Here is a 9,459-nt window from a genome sequence, read left to right on the forward strand (position 1 = left end):
CTGGCACAGACTGTAGGTTTTGGGTAAAATGAAACAGCGTAGGCCTTGTTTACTCCCCTTAAAATGCAGATGTTGTTAATAAATCCCGCATTTGCTCATTTATTTGGGGGGGACTGCACCTTGCTTTATTAAACCCATCTATCACTTAGGTCTCCTGAATCGATGGAATGCAGTGGAAAGCAGTGTCAGCACTGAGGCACGCAGGAAGAAGCCGACACAAGTCAGAGAAGAGAGAGGCATCGAAGAAGGAAGAGCTGAACGCATCCGTCACAGATTGTGGTTTGTTGTGTGTTTTATTATTTAGATGAATGTACAAACACATACACATACTCGTGAAGTGTGAGAAATGACTAAATACTACACTTACTGAAGAGGGGAAATGACCAGGGAAGCATGTAAATAAAGACCTAAATGCAGTCAGGTTATTAATTACATTCAATCTGCATTTGGTATTCACATATGCAGTTGTATCCCGTATGGGGCTCATCTAGGGGAACCAGGAGTGAACTGCTTCAAACCGAGGCCATCTGGAGACTCTCTGCCCGGGATTCACACTCCTGTGGTAGAGGGCCACATCAACCTCTTCTCCACAGCTGCCACATCCACAGCTCAGCCTGCCAGGAGCTTGTTAAATAAATCTGTCTCAGTCTGTAGACCTGAGCAAAAAAAGGAATAGGGAAGAGATCTGGCTCAGCAGAGGGAGATGAGAGAGTGAGGAGAGAAGAAAGTTGGGGAGCAAAGGGAGCGTGGGAGGGTATAAACGAGCAAGAGGGAAAATACATGTCTGCAGCGAGAGAGAGTTGCCATGCATATTGACATCAAAGGCTCCAGATTGGTTTGTACTTTCATGAAGTTGCTGCTCCTCCGCTAACAAAGCAAACCAGCCTCGTCTACGGAGGAGGGGAGTGCTACCTGAGAGTCAGACATTTCCCAGAGATGTGAGGAAAGCCACCATCCATCTTTCATTCTGAAGTGGGACTAAGCTGTCAGTTGCCTGAGTCAACATTCAAAAATCTGTCAGTGACTTATGTGTCTGCTCGTTTATTACGCCACAGAGGAGGAGAGGACAGGCACCAACAGCGGTATGAGAGCTGAAGACCTAAGATGTGAACTTAGGTCATGGCTTTAATCATAACAATTCAAAGTTGACTTTTGATTTGCTTTTACACTTGACTTAGTTGAGTAGAACTGGGGTCAATTAACAATGAGTAATGGGGATGTAGTACTTTGCTCAGGGGTAGCCCAGCCCTAGACCTGGCGGGGATTCGAACCAGCAACCCAGTTACAAGCCCAAGACCCCCAGACCTTGCTATAAACCAGGCTATCACCTCTCTCTTTTTTGTGTGCGTATTTGATATTTTATTTGAGTGTATACTGTGTAGTCCAGTGCAGCAGACTGATGACAAAGGAACAACAACCAAAACAAATAGTTTTAGCTTATAACTTAAATACCATGTAGATGGAATAAATGTTCGTACAAAACTTATAGAATATAGAATTGCTCCAATGTAGTCAATGTAGTTTTCAAGCAGCGATCCAGATGTGTACCTTGTTTCTGCATGGTCTTCTGCAGTCCATGGACTGCTCATGCTTTAATTTCCTCAAACTCTCCATTTTAGATCAGCGTCTGTGTCGACTGTGTTGCAAGAGCTCCTATAATGCTGCACTGTGTCTGCCACTGCAGGCGACACAAATACCAGCAAACAAGGACACCGGCCTTGTCCGAGAGCTCGAGAGTTTAGGCAGTTTACTGTTTTAGCCCAAACTACAGGAGTCTATAGACATGATTATTGGCTGGCATCTGTGCTGGAGTATTTGCATAACGTGATTTGATTAAGTGGCGTTTGCAGCTTCTGTTGCACACCGTGTGAGCACAGAGGAAGGAACGGCTCTATGATGCAGTGTGGCGATGCTTGAGGCCTCTCCCATTCAATGTGAATGAGAAGCATTTCACTTGACGTGTCCGCTGCATGTGTGTAGGATTGTGTTGTAACAACACTGCTCTTATTTAAGCAACATTTAAAACATAGGGCCTATTCGTAACAAGCACTTGGAAATGAATACTGCATGAAACAAAGGGTCTGAATCTCTTCACCCACTACACACGTTAGGTGGAGGTTAGCAAAGGGCAGCAACTTTTCTGACAAAACAGAAAAGTGCATCATCTATCAGAGCTAAAGGGAAAACTCTGGTGCTGTGTCAAAAGCCTTGTCTTGCCTGTGTTTATCAAAGGGTCAGCACCCACATCAGATGACTCCGGAGATCACTCCGGTGACTCACATATCACCATCAATCACCATCTTCCATGTCTATGGCTGAGGCAAATTATGAAGGCCCAACTGCAGGTAGCATCAGTGAAAGAAAGTGAGTGTCGCATGACAGCTTGTGTTCCCCAAAGGCTTTGAACAAACTTTTGGTAAATATTCACCAGTCGTGTTATTCTGCCATGTTCAACACATATTCAGTGGAGTGAGTGAGTGATGTATACTCGAATGCCTAAAACAAACATTTTTAAAAACAGTGACAAAAGCTCTAATTCAATGAGTGATAGTCCTAAGGAACCATGACTTTCATGCATAAATCATGCAATCATCATCAATACATATTCAGAGAGGTGGTATCGCTCTGCTTCTCTATGGGAGATGAGAGACAGCCAGGACTGTGACAAAACCAAGCTGATTATAATGAGCTTTTTTGTGGCTTCTAGCACTGAAAAACAAGCCTAAATTAATCGTGATACCACCCTCGCACTGCGGCAACCAAGCCTAAAGCCTTCCATCGACACTCCCAGTTGTAAATGGACCCTGAGAAAGAGATTTCTAAGATGCAGGGAGGCTCCAAAACACTTTAATTTAAGTCATTCATAGCAAATGGTTGAAAGAATATGTTTTCAATAATTGGCCTGCCTTTCATGAAGCATGACTCAAATGGTTGCGGTTGTTTGTTGCACCATCTGCAGTGAATGGTGTTAGATAAGTGAGAGGGATGATGCACGAGTGGAAGATATGGTAAAACCTACTGCCGCCATAGCAGGAAGCAACTGCGATTTTCTTTCCAGAAATATGTGTTAGCATGCATTGACTTTCCATCTCCATCTGACAACTGTAGCTACTGTACGTCAATATTTCAGCCGAAACGATGGATTTTCATGAAATAATTGAAAGATTTCACAAAAGTAAATGTCTCCCCTTGGAGAGTAATTGTGCTTAAGTTTGACACTTTGTGCTTTGGTTTATTTTTGAACTCACTGACAGCCACGATATAATGAGGACAATGGAAATCCAAATTTCTCCGTCTTTTTTTAGCTGTTGCATGATTTCATGTAGATCTCAACAAAAATGGGTTTCTCATTTCATGGCATCTACTAATGGTTTTATAAATGAACACATGAGATGGTCTTCTGGATACCTTGGATGTAGTGGGTGGTTATTTTTCTTTCCTTGTCATCTTTTCCATGTCATCTCAAATAAGCACTGACTGCCTTTCAGGCTGCCATTAATGACATTCAAATGCAAACACAACTGAAAACACTTGACAGTATTTTAATTGTACAGTTAAATAATTCCCTGGTTGCATTGCAGGCAGTGAGAACTGACAGCAAAATTAAAAAGCTGGCAGCTCCTTTAAAATTCTATATTAGAAACCCTTTAATACATAAGTAATGACATTACCATATCAGCTTATTCAGACGAAGGCGTTCTTCAGGTCGAGAATGATGGCACTGTGAGGGTTGTGATTTGACAGAGAACACATACTCGTCCTTTACATCCTGAATGTCTAACTGATACTTGCCTCATGATTCCATTACCTGGAGTGCCAGAAGGCCTGTGGGACAGGAGCCATCCACACAGGGAGCCAAGAAGCAAGTAAAGGCAGGGACGAGATGAAGGCAGGTGCCCGGTGGAACATGAATATATCAAAAAGGCTTGGGTGTCTCCTTCCCTGGCAAACAGATTTCCTAGGTTGTGTAGATTTCATTCCACCCCTGTGCCTCAAGGATAAACTGGGTCTTCTAATTTTAAGGCTCATCTTCCCTTTTTTGCATGTTGAACATTTTGTGTTAATAGAGAAACTGGGTCAAACTAGCTCTCTTGCATTCCAGTTGCAAAATGGAGGGAGAACTTCCAGCATTTGCATTGTACTCTAGGGTGCTTGAAAGCAGAGAGCCAGTTTTAATTCAGCAAATGAACTTTGGCGACTGGCAACTTTGGGATATGTCCACTCGCACATCGAGTGTGGGAACAGAAGAAAGGGGGAAATAGTTGTGAGTATAACTTCACCCGAAGACCCATTGTCTCAGAGACAGGTTATTACATCCAAAATCTCACAGCTGCAACAGAACTTGGTGCTGTACACAACAACAATAAAAGAAATACACATCCTTAGGGGTCAATATGAGACCAGGGATGCCCCAAAGTAATTTACCTAGAATGACCTTGCACATGAATATTGTACAAAGGCCATAAAATAGCTAAGATATAACTTTAATGGTTTTATCTCGCCTTATACAAACTATCCCAAGAGATGTGACATTACAAAAAAATCATATGGAAACAGCAGCTACCAAAGCAATATGAGCCATAATAAACTTGCTGACTGCAGTTAACATGACTTCCATCTCTGCATGGAGTTGAACTGGTGCTGAAAGGCACTGAGCTGAAGACTATACAAGCTGAAGTGACTTTGTCAAAGCACTCAGTAATCGTGCTTATCAATACAGAATCGTCCTTTAGAGGCAAAGCAGGATCTCCCCGGCAGCAGGATAGGCCAAAGGAAAACAAGTAGATGTGCAAATAAGGGGGAGAAGGAGTGTGAATGAAAGAGGTGGGGGGGGGAGATAGTGACAGCAAGGGTGCAGGTACTGAACCATTCTCAGTGAATGAAGACTAAAGGCAGCTATTTGGACGCCACCCAGACACCTGGACCGGTTATCAGGTTGCGTTGTGGGGCTTTTAGAGAGTTGTGAATGGGAAGCCGCAGCTCAGCACTAACAGGCATTTGAAGGTGCTTTCATTCTGATGATGGTGGCCTTTTAAACGGGTCAGGCTGACATGGCAGGAGCAGTGACCTCTTTATCCTGTTCCACAGAGGGAAATCTGACAAATGGACGACTGGACGGCGTAACTGCAGGGGCAGTCGCAAGCAAGTCTTAACCTTCAAGTCTCAAGCAAATCCGAAAGTCATTCTTGCAAGAATCATTCAAGTCGAGTCGCTGCTTTAGATCAAGTAACTTACAAGTCAAGTCATCATGAATATAGAAGATATTCCACATTTATGCTAAAAAGAACATTGTATAAATAATACAGTGCTCTTTTTAGCATCGTCAGGACGGCTTCATGGTCCCATACAACTGAATTGTTTATGAAAAAAAAAACATTATTAACATCAATAAAATGAAAATAAATAAAACTAAACTAGGTAAAATGTAAAGAATACTGACATTAGGCCTACATTAAACAGTGGAAATGCATTTCAAATATTAGAAAAACGCACTAATCAGAACCAGCTCACAATGGCAAACAACTGACTTCCTGTCTCACCTTCCTTTGTGGGATTTTAAGTGTCGAATGGAATTTCATAAAGTGGTGTTGGTGTCGCTCAGTTTCCACGTTTGTATCCAAGGCCACAAAAGTAGACACCTGTTTTGCCCTGGGTGTTTTTTATTTTTTGCATGACTGTGCAACTTGTGAACATGCCATGGTGGGTACACTTTGTAGCTTTTACTTCTGTCCTGCTTTCAAATGATCTTTCATTTGATCAAAATGATGAAATGAAAAACATTGAGTGCTGTACTAAGTTCTAAAAAGTAGCAATTTGTGAAAAACATGAATCACTAACGGTTACGTTTACGTTAAGAAGTTGAATGAATGTGTAAAATGAGGCGTAGGCATGTGCATCACTGCCAAAATGTAGATGACGAAGAAGAAATGAGGTGTTGTGTTCCTATCCAATGCCGAGTCACTTGAATCTGCAATGTGAACTATTTAAACACATTCCTACTGGTCCAAAACCCATTTAAATCTGGGCTTAAACAGGTTATGTGGAATGGGCTTATATTCAAAGATTCAGTTAAAGGAACTGAAAGTACTAACGCCACAAACAATTACAAGTCCTGAACTGGACTGCAGGAGAACATTACGACAATTAAAATAAAGTATTCATTATGCAGAATTACTAATTTTCTTAATTTTGTTGATGGTGTCAAAGCTACAGTGTGTAATTTGTTCCTATACACTTTTTATCCTATTACCGGAATCTATATAGACATCAAATTAAAAAGAAAATACACCTGGTCCCTTAAAGTAAAAAGTTTTTGATTGTAAATTAGTTTGAAATAGAGTGAAATAAAGTGGAACAACTTTAAGGTGCATAGTTGTACTGACGTACAGCACTGAAGTAACTTTTTACCTTACATAATTTGACCTTTCCAAGTGGAGAAAAATGGGGAGATAATAATTTGAAGTCTTAGCACTAACACTGATTCCAGCTCAAATAAAAAAAGAAGAAGACTAGATGCAATGAAACTCTGACATTCATTTCATGTTTGGCTGGTGCTCTAGCTGAATGGATCTGGAGGGAAAAGCAGAAGGAGGAAGAGGTATGGGAAGGGTTTTTTTTTCACTGAACATTAGTCCTTGGTTGTGTCAGTCAGTGCTGATACAGCCTTTCTGTTTCCTAGCAGATTCCTCTGCTATATCCTCTGAAATGCTAATATAGCAACTTAGTGTGGCAGAGTCAGCCTTATTTCGCAGCCTCACATCTTCATATCTCCTGGATGAGATCACTCTCCCTCTCTCTTTCCCTTTTGCTCTGTCCCTCTGTCTTCTCTTCAAGATATGCACAAATTTGCACCGCGTTAAGTTCACACTTATTTATAATATCTACAAACTCACAAGGAGGTCAGCAGTCATGGAACATTTTGCATTTTCCTGCAAAACAAGGAAAACAAAAACAGGCGCAGTACTAAGCACTACTCCCAGTTCCCCGACAAAGTGACCTTCCTTTGCAATGTTCTGAAAGGACCAATTTCAGTCATCTTTAACCACTTTGCACGTGGATGAAAGCCATCATTTTTTTGTTGCTGTTTCTCAAAAAAGTACTTTGACATTACTCACAGTTGGGTGCTCTCCTAGATATGAGCTAGGCTATTGCGTTCACAGATGCTACCCAGTGTTCTGCTTGACGTAGATGCAAACAGGCCTCTTCCTGATGACTAACAACTCCTCTTTCTCATTCATCTCAAGAAAAATGAATGTGAGGACAATTAAAAAAAGGCCTTGGTGTATCAGTTAAAAACCCGCGCGGACGGAGATCAAATGTGGGCGCAATCAAAGATTCTGATGGCACCGCGGCTGTATCTGCACCACAGATCTGACTTGTAGAGGAACTTTTCCAAATTACACTTCACATTATGATTACAGCACACCATGTCTGCACTCTATCGGATCTGCTCTCTGGTTGGCTGAGTCTTTTCCCAGTATCTATTCTAATAAGCAGCAGAGTTAATCGAGAGCATAGACCAACACAGTTTCCCCCTGAGAGCAGCCAGGCAGTGCTGCTGACTGTGGCGCTGACAGCCAGAAAGCATTAAGCACAAGGGTACTGCCGTCCAGTGCATGCGCTCAGTGAACCATGACAGTGTCATTTCTTTTAATAGGGCTTCTTTCTTTCTCTTTCTCTCTTTTCCCTCGATGATAGACTGTTTCCTCTCCCCTTCTCTCTTCTTCTTCTTCCCCTTTCTCAATAGTTCCTTTTCTTCTCCCTTAACCATGAACCCTTTCCAGCCCCCTGACCATCTTTATTTCCATTTCTAGTTTCCTATTTTTTGTTTAATCCTAGCGCTCGTTTGTCTGTTTAAAATGCAAGACATGGGGAGGCAGTTGTTGCTTAGAACCCCAACGGCGTGTGGGGAACTCTAATTGGTTTGCTTAACCTTCAGAGCACAATGAGCAGGCTGTAATGAAGGCTCATGATTCATGGCCAGGTAATAAAGCTGAAGAGGGCCGTTTACCCAACAGCATGCACACACACACACACGCACACCTTAAGATGCTGTGAGTAACACACAGCTGCATATGGGACTTAAACAACATCAGAACTGTGCTGTCAGACAGGCGTATGGTCCCTAATAAAGCCTTAAGCTATTCTACTGAGACTATTGAAAAGCATTCTTTGTTGGCAAGTGATTTTCATCAAAAACATGAAACCAACATGGCAACCAGGTGCGGGTAATTTAAATGCTGGATGCCAGGAGGGAAAATTATCAGAGTGTGTGACAGTTGACGACATAATGTAAAGGTTTTCATGTCAGCGGCTCTGCCTGTGACACACCAGAGTTGCACAGGTTGCTCACAGGTTGTGGACAGCGCGATTCTTTTCATGTGCCACAGCCTGAAGCCAAGCTGCCTTTCACGCCGTGTGTTCCGACAACAGCTCTTTTCAGTGGGACAATTTCAACATCTGAAACTATACACGAGGGCTGAGGGAAAATGGTTAGCTCCACAGGGCAACACTGAATGTGTGTGTGTGTGTTATGTGTGTCTCTGCGTGTTTGTGTTGTGCATGTTTGATGAGGTTTTTTAATGAACTGGCGGATTCCTGTTGGATATTGCTGTGTCAGGGTAAAGTCTGCCTTTTAAGGGCTTCTGAATAAGTTATGATATTTGGAGAGATAATGAGGTGGAGTGAAGGCGCTGAGATGATCAGCAGAAAAGTCTTAACACAAAGTGAAAGTGGGGGATTTGAGGCCATTTTCAAGGTCAAGCAGATATTCCGATCAAAGTAAGTTACTTTCTTTGTCTTCGTCTGTGAAAGTTACTGGAAGTGACTGAAGCTTGACCATGACATTTATTTCAAGAATTCATTTTTAGGTCAAAATACCTCTCTTGCTGTTTGGTCAAATACTTATTTGCCATCTCGATCTAATTCTAACGTATTTAGGGATACAATTTATCATAATGATGTTTTCGACCCAAGTGCAGTCCAGTCACAGCTCACAAAAAATGAGCTTGTGTCATGTGACCGACAGCAAAGAAGGCTACACTTCAAATGTGCGCTCCCTTGGGCCTTTGTCACCACAGGCACTGCAAACCAGTGATACACGGTTTTATATAGCTGCATCCAAATTGTTTCAGGGCTTGGCGGCATTTAATCTCATGAGATGAAATAAATCATTGAGGACCTCAGGCTTCATATCAACAAAAATATACTGATTGAATTGTTAATTTACCTGCTATTACATCGTTAAAGATCCACTGCCTTTGCAGGCTCACAAACATCGGTTCTTCGCTCTGTTCCTCGCAGATATTTGAGCGGGGCCTTTGTTAACCACACATACAAACAGCTGCAGGTCCAGATTGTTGGAGTAAACTGTGAGGCCACAGCTTTTGAAATATAATCTGATGCTGTTGAAAGAACGGAGGATTTTACCATGACAATAATAATTCATTTTTAGCCACA

Source organism: Solea senegalensis, linkage group LG12, assembly GCF_019176455.1.
Source record: "Solea senegalensis isolate Sse05_10M linkage group LG12, IFAPA_SoseM_1, whole genome shotgun sequence".
In the NCBI taxonomy this organism is placed as follows: Eukaryota; Metazoa; Chordata; class Actinopteri; order Pleuronectiformes; family Soleidae; genus Solea; species Solea senegalensis.